Genomic DNA, 20750 nt, shown 5'->3' with positions numbered 1-20750 from the left:
CTCAGCAMRTTTGCTGATGATACCAAGCTGGGAGGAGTGGCTGACAMACCTGAGGGCTGTGCTGCCATTYAGAGAGACCTGGACAGGCYGGAGAGTTGGGCASAGAGAAACCTCATGAAGCTCAGCAAAGACAAGTGCAGGGTCCTGCACCGAGGGAGGAATAACCCCATACACCAGTACAAGCTGGAGGCTGACTACTGGAAAGCAGCTCTGCAGAGAAGGACCTGGGAGTTCTGGGTGGCAACAAGTTGACCATGATCGAGCAATGTGTCCTTTGGCCAAGAAGGTCAATGGTATCCTGGGGTGCATTAGGAAGAGTGCTGCCAGCAGGTGGAGGGAGGTGATCCTGCCCCTCTACTCAGCCTTGGTGAGGCCTCATCTCAAGGGCTGTGTCCAGTTCTGGGCTCCCCACTACAAGAGAGACATGGAGTTTCTGGAGAGAGTCCAGCGTAGGGCTACAAAGATGATCAGAGGGCTGGAGAACCTGCTCTCTGAGGAATGGCTGTGAGAGCTGGGCCTGTTYAGCCTGGAGAAGAGAAGACTGAAGGGGGATCTTATCAATATAAACAAATATCTGAAGGGAGGCTGTGAAAAGGATTGGGCTAGACTCTTTTCGGTGTTACCCAGTGGCAGAACTAGAGGCAACAGGCACAAACTGAAACACAAGAAGTTCTAGCTAAATAGGAGGAAAAACTTCTTTCCTGTGAGGGTGACAGAGGTTGTCCAGAGAGGTTGTGGAATCTCCTTCTCTGGAGATATTCTAAACCTGCCTGGACGTGATCCTGTACAATGCATGCTAGGYGATCCTGCTTGAGCAGGGAGGTTGTACTAGATGATCTCTAGAGGTCCTTTCTGACCTCAACCATTCTGTAATTCTGTAAGAATACTACAAAGCAGCTGAAAGGGATCAGCCCATAATGACTTACTTGGATATAAATACATATAGTATTTAGCTACCTAATTGCCTCTGAAAACAACCTGTGGGCTCTGAGAYATAAACACCCCTGAGGATCTGTGCCTCATAGCCTAAATCTCATTGAATATATGCATAATGTATTATCTCCATGTATAATGTAGTCATCAACATGTCTTAAGTTATTTGTAAAGAGTTATTYAGCCTTCATAGCAGTGAGTGGAGGATACCTTTAAATATTTATGCTTAAACACCTTTACATTTACTGACTAGCACTGGTTATAAGCCCTGACTAGGTCACTGCTTTTTGTGGAAAAGAAACCCSAAAACCCTAAGTCAAGTATTTGTTTCAAACTTTAGAAGCTAAAAGACTTTAATTAGCAAAAGACTACAAGCAGCCAGAAGATCACATCTCAAAATCTGTACTTCACTTTTCTTTAGGTTTTTCTAGTCAAAATTCCCACTGAAGTCAGCCTCACACCACACTCCTACAGAAGGTCGCTGGTTTCATCCCTGTCCATTCTCTACAGATTCTCCAGTGTGCTAGTCTTGTGCTAATCATTATCTGAACAATTTTCATGAACAGAGTGAAATCTACATTTGTACCCGAGRGAAGAAAATAAATAGCATTTAGTTTCTTTACCCTATCACATTAGAAAGAGAGGAGAAAGAGAGAGAGAGAGAGAGGCAGGAACATAAAGAAGGACAGACAGACAAACATGTAGAAAATTAGTAGGTAACAGATTCCCTAATCCTGCATGAACCAACTTCACTGGAGGTAGATATCTAAAATCTGGGCTAACTCTAAAAAGTACCAAATTATTTTGAGTATACATAATGAAAACCAGCTTTTAATCTAGGTCACTCTTTTGTATAGTACTCAGATATGCATGAACAAATTTGGTACAGAAATCAGGAAGAGCTATGTAAATATAACTGAGGACAAAATCTGGTTCATTTTCCAAAATTACTGTGCCTTAAAACACTCTTTAGTTGCATCAGAAAACTRAACAATGTTATCACAGTATTTACTGTGTTCTCTAAATCTTACTAGTTACATTGCAAATATGGAAAATATCTTATCCATGGCAAAATTAGAAAGCCATTCAATTCATTTACTGCATCTTTCATTTGGACTTGATTTTCAGTCTATTCACAAGTTATTTTAAGTCCAGCCAAGTCAATTAATTGTCTGCTCAGATACTACATTGATTATCCCATAAAAGAAAGGTAGGGTTCACATACTGTTTCTCGGTCCTGCATAAAGACTTAAATAGGATACCCACAGACAGGCTTGTGATACTGTTGATCGTATGGAGTGGTGTATTTATCCCCCTTCCCCCTCAAAAAAACAAAAACAAAAACAAAAACTGAACRGTAAAGAATTTGGGCCTAAAGGTCAACAATGGTGCTATTCATTGAAAAAGATTAAATYATTCAGGAAAGAGGTCATTTAAGTAACATAACGGTGTATAGGAAGAGTCTGAAACAAGCTTCTTAACAATTAGTTTCTTCACATGAAAGGTTTACAGGTTCTTATTGATGGCAAATTATGCTATTATTTGCCATTTTGCTACTAATTATATATATATATATATATATATATAAATATATATATAAAACAGCACAGCTATTACCCAAATATATTCTGTCAATCAAAAAAAATACCTCTTTTCACAAACTAACAGTAATAAAAACTTCACCTGGGTTTTAATGACGATCTTCTGACAGACGGGAGTGGCAAACAGCACTGCGTTCAGAGGGGGCTGTTTGTCAGGCTCCTCGTTGGGTTCTACAGGAATGATGCTGTGCCAGCACAAGGGAAAATCTGTCAAATATCTTGTATCATACTAGTCATATTTACAGTCTAAACCTCACTTACAAAAGCAGTTATACAATACGTTTCAGTGCCTTGCTTTCAAACAATCTAGATCTAAATGAGTATGATAGAGGCATTTTTTCACTGAGGGATATGATTTTAAAATGAATGTGCTTAAATGTAAAATAATCTTCCTGAAGACAGACAAATGCTTCTACTTGAAAGCAGTGTTTATGAAACAGCAGGCCSTTTAGTTGCCCTGGAAACTATATTTGTAAAGGGCCACAATTTATATTGTCCCAGAGGCTTTTAACATCTGCATCAAAGCTTCAGAAGATGAGAACTTCACTTTAAGGAGGTGGAGTGGTGTATTTTCTTTCCGAGCTGATGATAAATGATCTCTCTAGAAGCAAAATAAAAAACAATAAAATTGTACATTTGTGATGTGTTTATGGAAAGTCAAGAGCAACACACTTATGATGTTACACTTGCTGCCCAGGGTCGCATAAAGAACTTTCTAACCAGCTAGAAAAAGAAGAAAAAAAAAAGAGCAACATCAACATTTTAAGTATTGTCAGCATTTCTGTTTACCACTGTGCAGCTGTGACACTGAGCTTTCTCAGACACCTCAATCAGGTTACTAGCCAGTGTATAATAGAGTAAAGGAGAGCCTCTTATAAAAAACTTAAAATTCAGAAAGCTAAAACTAAGCAGGCAAAACCTGACTAAGTTCAAATACTTAGCTAACAAAATCATAATGTCAGGAACAGGAAGGGCTTTATTTTTTAGAATAATTATTTTGACRTTAAAGAAAAAAAGAACAGATACTATCAGAAGTTCACAAATTTATGTTGCAGATAGTACAGAAAGAGCCCATCCAGTTTCTACTCTTCCMTAACTCAGATACAAAATGGTTGAAGGAGGAATCTTGATGCTCATGCTCAAGCAAATCCGTAACTGAAGTCAGTGTATGAATTGCATATTCAAGGATAAAATAAAACATTCAGAGTTAGCCTGATTTTTCTCATTTTTGCATCGATTTCTAGTCTTGAAAAGAGTAAGGAATCAAAGTGGCACCAAGATGAATTCTTCTTCTAAGGGTCTTGCACAAGAAGGAGTTGTGGACAGTTTGCAGAAATCCATATTTATGGCCTGTGGAATAAGGGAATCCACAAAAAGGTATCAACAAAGAGACCCTCCTCTAGTCATGGAGATGCTTAGAGATGAATGGAGGGGAAATCTGTGCGCGTTCTGTGCAAGAACACTAATGAGAAAAAGGGACAGACAGAATGGAGAAATTAAGAGGCTTCTGACTCATTTCCTTTGGGAAGAAAAAAACTGAATGAGGAAAGAGAAAAAATAGAAAACAGGCAGGATACTTCTTTCAATCTTTCAGAATAAATCTGCTCTATCTTTGTGTAGGCAATTGTAGACTTTAGACTAGCATTTACCATATTCAAATGAAATATTCAAATAGACAGCAAAACAGGCACAGTGGAAGTACCATAAATGACAAAAGACAAAAGAAGGGAAATGGTAATTTTGCATTTTATAAAATAAACCACTTATATTCCTCATATCGTAAACTTTTCATCTACTCTTTGATCATTTTAATTTGCTTTTCTTCATCCAAGTGCTGTCAAATCCAAAGCTACAGATAAAGGCCATAAGATCTATGACAATGTCTTCTCCTAATACAGAATACCTTAAAACAGCTCCTAGCAATCAATATCAACGTCAACATAATATGGGGTTAAATGGCAGCTTCCCCTCCTCTTTTTGGTTTGATTAACCACTGACTCCTTTAAGTTTCCTCTTCACCTAGCCAGGTACACACATCCTACATCTATCTATTTTGTGCAGTGAAGCAAAAAAAAGCCACCAGCAAACTGTCTCCAAAAAAAAAAATGCTAATGTTTCTTCAGAAATATCAAACTAAAATTACTTTTCTAGGAAACACAGAATTAAAGAATTGTGGGTTTTTTTTCAGGTTTCACATCACTTAGTCTTACAATCTCAGCTTCTCAGTACTGTCACAGTTAAAAGATAATATGTTCTGCGAAAAGTCCGTTTGTCTATATCTCTGCATTATAACTGGGATGTAAAATTATAATGAATAGCCTTCATAATGTACAAACTATAGTTGGTTTCCTCTAAAATGTTATGGAAAAATATTCAAAAATATAGTTGTAGCTTCAGTTTGCCCAAGACAGAAAAAATGAAGAAGTGAAATAATTCCAACTATTATTGGCAAATATATGTATGAACAGCTATTCTTGGTTGTGTTCCTTGATGCTATTGCTTTGGGTAAACAAGACCAACTTCCAGCTACAGCTTGTGCAGCTAATAACAAAGCTACTGAGGCAGAAACATTGGAAAAAGTTTAAGTGGCTCATAAACGTGCTCCATTTAACTGTAACATGAAACTCCTCATTCTTTTATAAACATCCTGCCCCAAGTCATCATGCAGACCAGAGTAAAAGGTTCATCTCAAAGTAACTGAAAAGAAGAAGACATGACAGTATGACTTAGCCCAGAGTAAATGGAAATATCTTAAACTGTTCCTTGCAGCTTTGTGGCRTGCAAAATGAACCCTTTACTTTACGAAAACTTTGTCTCAGACAACTGCAGCTGGAGCCAGGAGACATGCTCTATTGTCATTGACCCCTGAGTTTTCCAAATCAACTCATTTCTCTCTGTCTCAATTTTTTTCCCTATTCTTTGCCATGTCTAGCAGAGGACAAAGGATTGCCTGTTGTTTGTGAACTTGTACAACAACCAGCAAATTGAGGAACTAATCAAAGCTGACACCTGTAGGCAACCATAACATGAATGGTAAATAATAATAAAAAAACCTGAATTTCAGACCAGAATTCGAAGAGTAAGATTCCTGAGCAATCCCTTGTTTCTTTTGTGTTAATATTGTTTCAGTTGTAAGGAGAAAACAGTGATTTTAACCAAGGAGTGCTTCCCTGAGAGACTGCTACAAAGCAAGACTGGTTTCAAGATATATATCTAGTGTATTTTAAAGCACTGCATCACTAATTTTCAGTAAACTCTCTTTTGCCTTTTGCATGAATTTGCTGTAAGACGTTTATATTTAAATACATGCAACTGAACTACTGTGCAAGGCCTCTTCCTGAAAAATACTGCAAGCCAAACTAATTATATGAGTCTACTTCTGCTCTTGACTGTATGAGAATGCTTCAGCACTGAAGAGAACAGGCAATTATAAGGTATCATCTTTGCCAYCCTACTTAAGACTTTTTGTGATGTCTGTCTTGTAACTCAGGTATTCAGAACCAAATAAAGTAATAGTAAAAAGTAGAAACTATTACGTATGCAGAGTAGCTAGTTCCTCTCTGTTCTGAAAGCTGTAACACAGTCGTATAACATTTCCATAATAACATAAAAAGCCCATTGGTTTCCCATAGCTAAACACAGCACCTTGCATAATTGGTACCAGTGACACCATGATCTTCAACTTCTCCAGAACAAATGGATACTTGTGAATCACCTTTATGGTGATTTATCCCACCATAAAGGATAGCCATGAAAAACTTCTTTATGGATACTGAGGTGATTTTTAAAGTTTTGGGGCATTTAAAGATGCCTAAAATGTACGAATTTGCAATCTTTACCTCAATTTAATTTGCTAAAGCCATTTTGAAAAGTTACTTCCTTCTTTTGGCACCATCTAACAAACCGGTCCCTCTGCAAAAATAGCTAAAGTTGGCAGTCCTTGGGTTACTTTTAAGAGGTCTTTGAAACATAAGAAAATACGATTGTTGGTCATTAGCAGTAATTTATGTAAGTGAGTATTTTAAAGGTTGGTCACATCTGCTGCAAAAAGGCCACAAATCCATCAGTGAAAACTATTGTTTTAGGGGATATACAAAATCAACTGAAGTTCATACACCAGTGAAGTCAGCATGGCTGTTGTTGCAGCACTTCATGAGGACATGAGCTGACTGAACAGTCAAACMCAGCAGTTCTGCCTCACTCGTTCTCCAATTCCTCAGCCCTGTTCCTGCCTGATCCTCCCAGCAAGGCAGTTCCTGCAGCCATGATCAAGACTAGCAAACTCATTCATCTGAGAGCTGTTGCTGCTAGAGTGGTTCGAACCTGGATCAGCTCCCTGCGAGATGGTACGAGGTGTCTGTGAAATGGTTCCATCAAATCTAGTCATTTTTCTGCCAAACATCTCCCAAACACTCCCAAGCAAATCTGTCCTTCACAGCTGCAGTGCAGAGCTGTGCCAGTGCTCTTTTGCCTTTTCACAATACACAGAGATGGATATTATAATGGATATAGATGAGATTACAACAGAGAAGGGAAAGGCTGAATTGCCAAAAGGAAGTTGGTTACTTGACAGAGTTCACAAGCTCATGCACCTAATCTTGACTGACAGATTTCCAGCTTATAGCACACCTGTAACCTCAGATGGGACTGTATGGAGCGCTGTACGCACTTCCCAATTCACAGGCACAACTAACCTAAAATGAAAGCTGCAGGGAGTGAYTTCGGAGTGCAGAAAGTGAATGTACCAGCACTGCCTCACCATAGCTCATCATGGTATGTTACCCAAACATTTCACCTTCTGTATACAAAATCCTATGTTCTAGTTTCCCTAGCTAGAGGGGAAAATCTATTAGTTGGAGTTACCGTGATATTTGCACATGTTATATGGCTGGTACAAACATGGGACAGCAATTGTACATAGACCACACAGCAGTGGGATAACATGCTTTAGAACCCACGTGCTTTAACAGGCTAGTGCAGAGAATTTTGCTTTTTGCCTTTGGTATTCAGTTTGTCACTGGCAGTCTTCTGTGCCCATCAGTTTAATAAGGACTAAATTAATCCATAAAATGGAAAATGCAACGAAGCCTCTGGTGTTTATTAATTGTTAAAAAGAAGWCTCTGTATCTGATAATTTATTTAAATCTCAGAACTTTTCAAAAATAATTTCAATAATGTTACACTCCAAGGAAAGTATGAGTTAAAAGAATATATGAATTTGTGTAGTATGAAATGAATATTTTAATGTAGCCTCTATAATGAAATGGGTGAGGCCTCAATTTAGTTACAGCTATAGAAGACCCTATGTCTGTTTGACATGCAGAAAACATTTGCTTATTGTTAAAAATGTTAACTAACAAAAGATCAAGTTAATTTTGCCCATGTATACTTCTTCGATACATTCACACTTAATGCACCAATGCACACATCTGCACTACTTACTACTGGGGTTTTCAACCTTCTCCATGAGATGTGCTCTAGAGAATAAATTATTTTAGCAAGTGCTTTCTGAAATTTTCCCGTCAAAGTATTTAAGAAACTTGACATTTCTGAAATTTCGGAAAAAGACAAAAGCCATATTTGAGACCTCAATCTTCTACTTTTAAGTCTGCACTTCACAGGAATACAGACTTCATTTAAAATATGCATTATTTAAATCTAGAGCTCTGCTTGGAATCAGTTCATAATCCAACAGTAAAAAGAAGTTATTCAGTCTTAAGAAAAACATTCTCACATTCTTCCTAATGCTTAGAAGATCCTGTGGCAGGCTAGMAATCCACCCCAGAAAAGAGTTCAGGAGAGGTGTAGTACGGAGTATACACACATGATCCATTGTACTCAATGGACAAAGATGGAGAAAGCTAACTAAAGTCAATTTTTCCTGTGGTACTCTCCTGCCACAGCAAAATCCCTAAAAGAACTAAACCCAGAAACTGCTCAGTCTACAGACAGGCAAGTATCTGTCAACACTCACTGTGATACACCTAAGCCACAGCTAGACCTCTGAGATCTACCTTGATCCCAAGAATCTTTCCAACAGGAGATAGTTTAAATAACTCTGTAAAAACAGCTGTGAGATCTCCAGATGCTAAAGAGAGAAGTATTTTTGCTGAGGATGAATAACTTGACCCTCAGGGCTTTCACTGTTCASCTACTCCAAGACAGCCTGCTGTGTGCCTGCTTTTAAGCTATGGTACCTGGTAATTTCCAGATGACTTACCCCCTTTCCTTAAAGAAATAACAACCTAAAAATACTTTGCATTTACTGCAGCATGTCACAAGATGAGAACAAAGCGTAGCCAATGTCTACTAATGTGTTACACTGTTGTAACTTGTTGACACGTCAAAGCCTTAAGTGCTCCTTTGGGACYGATTAGGCTCAGTGTGACTTTTGCCAGAGTAAAAATCTTGGCCTTAACCCAATATATTAAAAGCAAAACAACACAGTAGACAACAACAACTCGAAGGGATGTTTTCCTCCCATTCTGATGCTATGCATGTTAATACTACCAATGGAGAAGTCTTGTGAACTTTCATTATAATTACATATAAGATGTAAGTATTACCTCATAAGAAATTTTAATAAAGCAGCACTTAATGTCTACCCACAGACAACGAAAACAACATGACAGAACATCTAACCTAATCTGGCACCAAATAAGTAGTCTTAYACTTAGGGGTGCAATTTGTTATGGAAGTAGCTGTAGAGAAGATCCTAGTTACAATATTGTTTTGCTCAGAAGGTTTCTACATTGATAGGTATGGAGGAAGTCGATTTTCACAGTCTTAGTGAGGCAAGAGGCAAGTACCATAGAAATGCAAATGACGAATTCAGTATGAAATAGGCTCAAGACCATGGATCAGCTCAGTCCGGGAGGTTTTCATGAAGATGATTAGCATCCCTTCAGGACTAAAAAGGAATTCCCCACAACAACCATCAATATATATTTAATGGCAATGAATCTGATGTTTAGTTTTCCTGGAATTCTTAATACTTTGCTAGTGAGCTTCTGGGTTTCCAGTAGTGATGCTATGTACAAAACTCCCGTTTGTCTCTCAGAAACTGGACTATTTTTATCAGTCTATCTTACACATGTTGATAGGATACCAAAATCCCTGAAGATGGTAATAAAATTTCAAACATTATCAACCTAAATATCAACTATGACTCTAAAGAAGAAAAAGCCTTCCATCATACTGCTCTACTCTTGAACCATTTAGCTGCAATAAGCAAAAATATATCTACCAAAATAAGTACYGTAGAATAAAATTATCTACATCAAGGACTGTGTGCTGTGAGATTACTGTAACTCAAAAGTGCATAATGTATCATCAGCTTTAGAATTATTTTTCAAAAATTTTAACCTCAGGAAAAAGAGTTTTCAACAGTCTTATATACAGTTTTAAGTCTTGGATTTTTTAGCCTTTTTTTAACCTGTGGAATTGCAGCAACTATTAGACACAAAGAAAAAGAAGCCMTGATAGCACTTCATATTTCCTCGTRAARGATTTTTTTGAGAAAATTAGATAGYAGATTATGTATGTGTCTAATCCTCGCCCTTTTAGAGGGCCAGCATAAACTCTATGTAAACTTCAGAAGTCAACTCTAGTGGCATCTAAGACATTTTGTAAGAAAGACAATTTTTCCCTAGCTTAGGTTCCTTACATTTCTCCAAAAGAAGGAAAAAATTCTAATGATCAGTAAACAAGCTCAATTCTTCAGTACATCACTATGTCAGAGAAATGGGGGCTTTTGCAAAGGACACCATARAGATTTGGGGCTAAGGCTGATGAATGCAGATTCACAAACTGACGGATAAAATCCCGTGACTGAATGTCACTCCACTTAGGGAACTTAGGAAAGATAGCRTCCTTTCTGCAGTCATCCCCATCCCAGGAAAATGCTCCGTCTTCTTGTATCTGGTTGATATTCTCATTTGGGGCAAGTTCAGTGGAGGTCACTGGACTGAGAACTGCAATAGTTAGCACACAACTGACAGGGACTGGTCCAATAAAAACAGCACCAGAAAAATAAAAAAGACAGACAGCAAGCAATGCCTTCTTTTTCTCCTTTTTTTCCCCCTTAATGATTAGGCCTTCAGATGACAATTCAGTAATGCTATGGAAATATCAATTAGGAATGCAGAATAATACATAGCTTTGCAAGTGGTCATTGCCCATTTCAGTACTTTTATTCAATCTAACTGAATAACAACTGTAAAATTTCTCAGCATATACTTTCCTAAATCCCAAGAGTCACAGAAGTGTGTTTTTCACATCCCTTGCTTGCTAGCAAGCTAGGAAAATCCTATGGCTTACTCTAGATACTGTCTAGGAAATAAATATCTTAACTACATCTAAGTTTTGCACTAAAAAGTCAGTGGGTATTCAGAGGCTCTCACACACAGGTTGCTTAATGTTTTTGTTAAACTTCAAGTAGGATTTAGAAATAATGCTGTTGAGACAAAAAAAGCTACGCCAAACAATTTTATCAATCACYCTCTTCTGTATTTCAAATTTAGCAGCAGCAATGGAACTGATTAAAATCCGAGCAAATAAAGCTTATTCTCCTCTTAAGCACAATTGGCCTTTGGATATTCTAGAAGCTGTCACAACAAAAAGCATGTGGTTTCAGTTAGAAAAGCACATTAACTTCCTGTCAAAGCTATTTCAGCCTTTGTGTTAACACACATTGTGGAGTGCAATTTAGAATAGGAATCYCCTCTTCAGGGATGGGGTCTCTTAAAACAGTAAGTCAATTTTGGGGGGTTTTGGGGTGTTTTTTTTTTTGATTTTTTTTGAAACAGTGTAAGCAAGAAGWAAGAGACTATTGATAAAGCGGCTTATTTTGGCTACCAGATGAGGCAAATTTATTTGGCTGCGATCTTCTCAAACTACTGCTGTCTAAAATAAAGACAGGGTTGCATAGATCAGTTAAAGAAAGTCAAAAAAGCTAACAAAAACTTTCAAATCGGGTAGCACCAGTAGTTATTGTTTACCATTTCTACTGACATAACTGTGTGAGAGGTGAGTACTGAGCATGAAGATGAGGCTTATTTTGTTTGTTTGTTTTGTAAAGCAGCGTTATTCCTTTTACAGACACAGGCCTATTCTAAATTTTATATGAGCAAATTACWTAAGTTCTGATCAAGCACAGTATTTTTTTTTTTTTTTGGCAGTTAATACTTCAGAGCATATTTTAAGTAAATCTCTTTTATATCTGCATTTATTAATGTTTTGCTTCCTAATTTTGTGTGGGTGGATAATTACTTTCATCTTCTTAGAGAGAATCATAACCAAATTTATGGAAATTGAAAAACATTTCTTTGCTATTGTAGTGTATGAATGAACAACCTATGGGGGGGGAAAAAAAAAGAGGGAGAGAAAGTGGCAGATTAGCTATAAGGCTATAAGGACCCCTTATTTTTATGTGCTAACCACTGTAAAGAATAATTAATTATGTTTACTTCTATARCCTTATCAGTTTTACAGGACGATACATAACCATTTGTTACTGAATCCAAAAAAGAACAGAGCTAATATCTGAAAGGTGATGTTATACCAGAACATTGCTCTATGACATTTTTTGTATTAGCCGTACTTAGATGAGTTCTTGCAGTTTGCACCCCTGGATCTCAAAGGATTTCTGCAGTTCCTGAACCATAACTAAAGAAATAACTGTATTTCTTACAGCTTTGTCTCACATTATTGCYTGCGTTAGAGCCACATGGGATCCAAATTTCTGGGATTTTCTACTCTTTCAAATCCTGTTGAAGAAAACAGGTTTTCCCTCTATACATTGTATTGGTAGATTTATTTTTTTCAGGAACAGTTCATGTAKAAATTTCATATAGCATAAATATTCCTGTATTATATTTAATTTGCATTTATATGAATAAAATTTCAAACAAATGCTTTAAATATAATACATTAATTAAAATGTATATTRTATTAATCTGCCTTGAAGGAAAGTACTTGGCCCAGATTACATCASAGTAAATCAAAGGTAATGCTACTGTTATCGGTTATTCCCATTTTCAGATGGAAAAAGTAGTGGCTATGTTGTTTCCTCATATTTCTCTAGGTATGTCTTAAAAAAACGGAGCAAAGACAACCTCTCCAATGAAAAGTGGTCCAGAGGAAGAAAGTAAGAAGGAAACTACATAGTTCATATTTTTTTTAAAAAAAAGATTCGAGTTACTTTGCATTCTTTGATGGTCTCACAGACTTACCCATCACATCAAGCCAAAGACTGCTCTCAACCCTAAAACTTGAACCAATYTCTTCCACTTGTGTTTTCCCCTCTTCTTTCCAAGAGTTACAGTACTTGACTTCTTCCTGTCAGCAATGTTCAAGACTTGTAAACCATGAACGTCTTAAGTCCTTGACGAAATTTTATTATAAAATATTATGAAATAATCAAGACAYGAAACCTGTACAGGAGAGACTCATGCTACTCCTTTACTGATCTTCTGCACCCTCATGAAGAGCTTCTCAACAATTGTCCTGGTCTGGCACAACCAAGAGCTTAAGAGCTATAAAGAATAATGCCGTTCAGGCTCACCTGCATCCTTCGACGCACGACATTTGCATTTGCTTATGATTCGTGCTACTTTATTCCTGTAGAGGAGGCAGGAGCATATGGCATTTTGAATCTAAGAAAGCACAAGACAATAACTAACAGCAATAGGCAGAAGACATTATTTTACTGATGTTTTCTGAAATGGCAGCAGCAACATTTAACATTGGGAACTCAACGCATCTAAACTGACAGACTGAGCTAAGAAAAACGTCTAGAAAGAAAACTTTTGCTCTAGTTAATGAGGACCATCTAATACAGACATGCAGACATTCAGGGTTGTGTTTAAAGCAGAGGAAAACAAACTGAAACCCACCCTAGCAAGGTGCTGCATCACACTGTTTTGTGCAGCAGGGCACTATACTACAATACCACCTGGGGAAAACAAGTTAGGAAAAAGAAAAAAAAAATACTTCAGAAGACATGGCAGGTCACAAAGACAATTATTGCTTAGGCTTAATATCTTCTTGTATGAAGTTAGCTCTGAACACATGCAAAATCACATCTTCATAAGCCAATTATTAAGTAGGAGGGTTAATAAAAGCAGTGAATGTGCTGTGCAAAAGTTTTGGCACAATTCTAAGACTGTGCCCCCACAGCTGCTGAACTGAGCAGAACCTGCTAGAACAGGTTGTGTAGGTAAAGAARGGAACAAATACAATAAATTCAATGGAGTCTCCAAAACAAAAATAAAAACCCTCAATATTTTTACAATAGAAGCCTCAAGGCCTCTTTAAACTCCAATTGGGTGCCCCTGAGTTAGCAGCTGCACAAACACATATGAAAACCGAGTTTTCACATAGTAAATACGGAAACTACCTACAGCCCCTAATTCCTAAGGTTATGTGCAACTTTTCTCTATTAACCAGGTACTAGACAAAGAAATTGTACCATTCTGAAGCCGCTGTTTGACCCACTCTGTTAGTAGCAAAATAAAAGCAATAATGAGATAGATGGAGACAGCCTGAAACACACTTATATTAACAAAGACTGCAACCATGTATCCCCATAATGCAGTACTGACATTGCTAGTAACAGTCATAAGTTTTGGTACTGAGCTTGCAGAGCCTCTGGTCTGAGGCTTGCCAGGTTTGCTCTGTTCTGAATTTTTCTTGACCAGCCTGCAACTTTGTTTTGCTTTGTTTAGACGTAATAGCAATTTTTCTAAATCATCAGGTGTCTATGGCTAATTTGTGTTCCTCTTGTTTATTTYGCATGGTACCATCATGGTTTTATGATTCTAGCACAAAGCTGTAGCATACAGAAATACAGGCTTAGTATGCTAACAGAGACCTTGAGAAGTGGAGACATGGTGCAGTGCAGGGGAATACAGGTATGGGATGAAAAGAGGTGGGGCATAGGCTCCAAAAAACTCATCACCAATGGTCGGTTAAAGAAATGCAGACCTGAAGATGGATGAAACTGGTTTTAGAGGTAACAAAAAAGAATATCCAACATAGGTAAAACGCACCATATAAAGTAAATTTGGACGTAAATGGAGCCGCAGACCAACAAAGAAACAGTGAGGTATAAAAGCATGTTAGGAAACATGTAAAAATGACCCTTAACATCTACAGAAGCAGCGTAACAGTGAGCATAATATCAGGAAAAGGGGAAGAAACTAAGGAGTGTGGATATAGCAATTTTAATTGTACTGTTACTATTGAAGCTTTTTCTGCACAGAAGCATTCTTTCGCTTTCTTTAACAGTTAGGTCTAGACTAATAATGGTTAATGATTGACTGTTAAAATTTAAATTTAAAATTACACTAAAAGTAACTCCTGACTTTATATATAGGATGCGTTTCCTTTTTTGCCCATACAAGATTTTGAGCATAACAAGACAGAGATGTGTTAGAGATGTTTGACAAGTCATTCAGATCTCACTATTAATAAAATTAATTCAAGTTTCCCTAGGGTTTCTTTTTTCCAAAGAAAAAGTACAAAATGGTAGAGGAAGAGGTGAAGCCAGGAAGAAAGAGGCAGTGAGCGAGAGAGAGAGAGAGAGAGAGAGAGAGAGAGAGAGGAGAATCATGGATTTACGAAAGTAAAGGATAACTCTCTCAAAATCAGTTACAATTTTATTCTGTGAACGCTTATATTTGCTAACTGTTTGAATAAGAAATAAAACAGGAATATACTGAGATGTTAAGAAATTATGTGATTTGCTGAGCACTACGCAATTACAAGATCATAAAACATATTGCTCACACTTTGGAAGTACAGGAAAGTCATATCCCAGTGAAAAACATTTACAAAATCCAGTATCTAATCGCCAGAAGACCACCTTTTTCTATAACCAATTCAACCATCAATTCTCAACACCAATGGATAGATCAGCATACTAGATAATAAATATAACCTAAATGACCAGGCATATTGACTGACTTACAGAATCAGTAACAACATAGAGAAATAAATTGTAATATAACTGTCATTTCAATTCACCTCAGAAGTACCTTGACAATGTAAGAAATTTTAATAAAAAATGAATATATTTTTTTTTAAAAAAAAAGATGCAGATGTTAATAGGAGAAAAATATGAAAGAAACAGCTTCATATCTTAAGGAAGGACCCCAAAATTCCAGGAATAAAATAAACTGAAACTCATACAAAATGTTTGTGGAGCCAAACCCACAGATAAGATGCTTTACACTATCTGTAAATTGAACAAGGCTGTTGGGATCAGYTCTTCCTTAATACATTCTGAAATAAAATTACACACAAATACATTGTGTGTGCTTTCTGAATTCATTTGCTAAACAATGGTACTAGGTAATAAATTGTACTTACTGTTAACTTCTGACCATTCTACCTGTCTATATTCTGTTCATAAATCTACCTCCGGAAGCAGCAACAGAGCTACAAATTGGTGCTTAATACTATTAGAGAGCTGGAAACCTCCAATCCAACCAAGCAAGACATGTGTTATCTTGGTATAGCAAAAGACATGATGAATTTATTTACAGAAAAAGAAAAAACTTCATGGGGGAATTTTTGGAGTTTCTCACCTACATTAGTTTAATATTTCTTGTTCTCTGAGGTGTGTGGAATTGAACACACAGTTTTAAAGGAGTTGTTTTTTTTCTTAAAGTCATTATGCTCAAAAAATGCTTTGCAACAAAATTAAAAGCACTTGGGAGAGGGTCTGGCCTTTCAGTATGAATTTGTTCACTGGACCAGTTAACAGGCATCTGGTCCATGATGGGAACCCACAGATTTTACTACTATACAAACAGCAATATACCAGCCACAGGTGTCTATGCAAAGGCTATGCAGCAAAACATTGCAAAAAATTGCTAAAAAAAATGAAAATTGAGTTTGTGAATATGGTGACATTGGAGAGAAGCAGCATTCTCCCCAGCCTATTAAGTAGGAAAAAAACCAACTAACTTACTGATAAATTTGTTATTTACTACTACTGCTATTTTCCAAGTCTTTACGATTCTTGCCACTTTCCCAAAGGCTCCTTGTTTCCCAAGCACGCAGGACCATTAGCATGCTGATATTGTTTAGAAACCCATGAACAACAGCAGTGTCAGCAGTCTGCAGACTCAGGAAGCCAAAAGCACATTAACCTCTACACGGAAAAAGATAGAGAGTTCTACACTACATAGAAACTCCTGTCCTTCAGCATCTAAGGTAAAGGACTGTGGTCAGTCCCTGGCAACCTTCCTGCCACAAATGAAGATTAAAATCCCTTTTTATCTAAGTGCTTTCCACACGTTAAGAAAGGAAGTCTATCCAATCTCTTCGTGTGGGCCAAATGTCAATGCAAAGCTACAGTTACACGTGGATATTGAGGATCTTCAACAATTGTGACTCCAATGCCACTAAGACTCACAAATAGTAAACTTAACTGGATTATTAGTGTATAGATGTATTTGCAAGACTTCCAGATATTCTTAATACTGATGTTTGAGAAGTACCATACAGAATCAACTAATACAGTTCCTTGGCTGTATTTCGTATGGGTGGAGCAGAAAAACTAAGCTTTGCACCAAACTGTAACAGACACTGAACTAGAGAGCTGAACTGTCYTTGATTTGCAACCCTTTTATTAGGCTGCTAGACTCTACCTTCTTTGTGAGAACAGAGGTGTGGAGATTAACAGTTCTTTCACTGATATGTTCATTAATTACTTTTTAAACACTAGCAGAAGAAAAGTAACTATACAGCAGTATAACAATAACTCCTTGTGCTATACCAGCTTACTGTCACACTGACCTGGAAAAAAATAAGTTAACAAATAAAATGGTAAGCATTAAATACATTATTTTAACCAACTGTTAAGCTATCAGTTTTCTTCATGTTATACTTTTCATAGTTTACCAGTTCCCCACTATGACTTTGTTACTTGCTGGAGCCAATAAAAGTAATAATCATATAAATAAATAATAAGATACAGAGAGATTGCCTTTAATACCACCAAAACACAATAATATTGTTTTCTCTACTCTACTGAAAACAAAGTATCTTTTCATTAATTTATGATAGCACCTTTCCTTCTGCTCTTTGTTACTCAAGTTTGGTTTTCCAAAAGAACTGGATCAGCAGGGAGCTAATAAATCTCTGTTCTTTCACAAAGATTTACATGACATGTATCAATACTTCATAGGTATAAGATTTGCTTATGAATTTTCTGTTAAAAGTACACTTTTTTACAAAAAGGACAAAGATTTTCAGAGGAATAAAAAAAGGAATTATTTAACAGCAAGTCATCAAAATGTGTTCATGCCACAACTGAGTTATTTCTGTGAGCAGCCTTCACTTTCCTCACCCCATCTGCCCTTAATGTCTCTAACGCCTACACACTGCAAAACAACAAAAATTAGATTAAGCTCTTTGGGGTAGGGTTTTCTGTTTCTGTTTGCTCTAAAGCATTTAGCATATATTTGGACACTACTAGAGAAAGAAAGACTAGAGTAGCTTCATTTTAACTTCTGCCTTCTATGGATACTTCCTCACACTTTTGCCCAAGACAACATTTTATTCCATGACTCCAAAAGGAAGTGAAGGAGAATCTGTCTAACATGACCAATATGCTGTTGATTACAAAAACTATTTACATCTTTATCACAGTGTCAAACAAGACATGCAAAAACAGATGTGGAGTCAACRCACTTTTGCCATGAACTTACTCCAAATGGGGCCAAGGTTGCCAGTAAGCATTTTCTATATTATTAATATTCTAGGTTTTACCTATATATGCTATACCTTATTGCATTTCAGTTAAGAAGTCAGCAGGAAAGACGGGCAGACTGGAATCTTCTTCTTGTCAAAAACCAGCTACTGCCTGGAAAGATAAATCTCAAGTTCTGCCGTGTTAYTCCCTGCTCTCCCTTCTTCTCCATGCAGTCATGCTCCTCTTCTCCTTTTTCTGCATTAATGTATTTTAACTCTGACAAGACTAACCCTCTCTAATGGTGGAGAGAGCTAGAAGCAATGAGCCTGTGATCTCCACAGACCACCCTGCATTGTCAGAAAACTATCATGCTCGATTAAATGTGCTTTGCAATGCAGACCTCATAACCAATTTTTCCCACAATGAGATATCTATTGATTTTAACRTACTGAAATATTTGTGTATTTATATGAATGCAAATTTTAAGCACACCACAGAGCACACTAAGGGTCTGATTCAGCASTACTGAAGTCAGAGAGACTTTTGGTATTCAAGGAGCTGGATACCATGATTCTTCATACAGCATGGAAAGGAAGACATACACCAAAAATCCAGTTCAGAACAAACCCCGTAACTTCGCTATGTCCCTTTTTAATGAGCTGAATTTGAAACACCATGAAATAGTCAGTCTTGCTGACTACTTGCAGTGCTGGTTCAATTTTAGTGGAATTTATTAGATCTGCACTTTTTAAAGCTCAAGTCAAATAAAATTCAGTTTGGTCCCAGCCTGCATCGCCCCCAAATCAGCAGGTTCTTTAACAGAACATTGGTCTCGGTGGTGCTGGTGTTTCTGCATTTCTGGACACAGCAGACTTCTACGTAAAGATTGTAATTCACCCCTCTGTTAGGGGCTGGGGAAAAGAGTACAACCACTCATGCCATGGCAGCTCTGCACAGTGCAGTCCTAYCTCCTTGACAGGCTGACTGCATGCTGTGTCTATGCGTAATGGGACGGTCATGATAAAATCCAGTGGCTGGAAAGCAAGATCCAGGCTGAGCAAGAACATCTATTCTAGCYTTTACCAAAAGAGCTGTGATACTCTCAAGATGGGCAAATAAAATTCAGATGATGGGGCCTTTACACAGCTTTAGATTTCCAGACGTTGTGAAATCATTGTTTGGAAAAAGAAAAAAAAAATTTGGTAAAGAACAGGTCCCTTCTATAATCAGGGTTAGTCTTCAAATCAGAAGACATTTTGCTTGCAAATGTGCAACAAATTGATGTGCATTTCTGTGCAATGAAAGTTCACAGACCAGTTTTTTTGCTTGACTCAGAGCTGGTTTCTGCCTCCCGTTATCGGCAAAGCATACTGCTCAGTGGACTGCATACAAATTCCTGAATTAACTCTGGTTGGGGGGTGAGGGTGATGAAGAAGAAACCTACACGTGTTATATGAACCTCTAGTCAAATATTYTTATGTATTTTTAAGCCAGCTTCTTGCCTGTTGGATAGCTGAGTTAAACTAGCGTGAAGAAAAAAAGTTAGCAGCTTTCCCCTCTTCAAAATATTTCTCATTCAAGCCCTTGGTTGGATAATTTAGCGAGCAGACATTATTGTCAGCTTCTTTATGTTGTTTGTCTAGAACAGCAGGTGCCACACTGAGCTGCAATTTACCATCACGGAAAATTTGCCTCCGTGTCAGGGGAGCCAGGACAGTCTGGACTTCCCTGAGGACTAATTAGTACCCCAGCAAAGAAAAGGCTCCCTGCAGCCCCACTCAAAGGGAAACGTGTTAGTGTTTTAGTATCTTTTTGGATGCTTTCTAAGACRACTCCTGTCAGTGCTCCTGCATTTCATCAGCTCTCCCTCTCATGGAAACTCTAAATCACGCATTTAAAAATAGACCATCAGATTATCTGGGTAAATCATAAAGCTCAGCTTATCTCTCTCTTCCCCTTCAAAATATACAATTTATTTTGTCCACCAGCTCAGCAGCATCAAGCCAAGAATAATCCTGTATTTCTCAGCAACCCACTGTCTTGGTTGCCCCGTGTACCTCCGTTATGCGCATAGATGTCATGTTTGTGTGTGTCCGTGTGTGCATGTAAGGAGGGAGAAGGAATTTACACTTCTGGGCATGAAGGTGTACAAATGCACATCTGCTTGTGGCAACRTTAATGCCCACGCCGACCGTGTATGTCCTAGCATCACAACACAGCCCCGCACAGCCAAGGAGAACGACACGAGGATTCAGCAGAAGTAATGCACTAAGTACTTCAATTATGCACTAAATTATTATTTAACACTGATCTAGACCCTAGGCCCCGTGCGCTTCCCCTGAGGGCAAACACAATCGACGCAACACGGGGGAGAACGTAAATTTTTTTCGATTTCTCTTCTACTCAGTGGTTCAGAGGTACCACATAATGGAGCCGCAAGCAGCAAACCCCGACTCGCAGCCCCGGCGTTACACGCACACACTTACACACGTCTCCCCATCCTCCCCCCCCCC

At 37.7% G+C, this 20750-nt stretch overlaps 1 protein-coding gene across 1 annotated transcript in view; it reads right to left on the bottom strand.

The window, feature by feature from the left end:
* The window catches only part of ADCY1 (adenylate cyclase 1), a 159186-nt gene that overhangs the window by 137099 nt on the left and 1337 nt on the right, over positions 1-20750 (bottom strand). The window lies entirely within an intron of this gene.

The sequence above is a fragment of the Rhea americana genome, unplaced genomic scaffold (genome assembly GCF_003343005.1).
Source record: "Rhea americana isolate MKP2758 unplaced genomic scaffold, rheAme1 scaffold_242, whole genome shotgun sequence".
In the NCBI taxonomy this organism is placed as follows: Eukaryota; Metazoa; Chordata; class Aves; order Rheiformes; family Rheidae; genus Rhea; species Rhea americana.
Note: the sequence above shows the minus strand (reverse complement) of the source record. Positions and strands in the feature narration are given on the sequence as shown.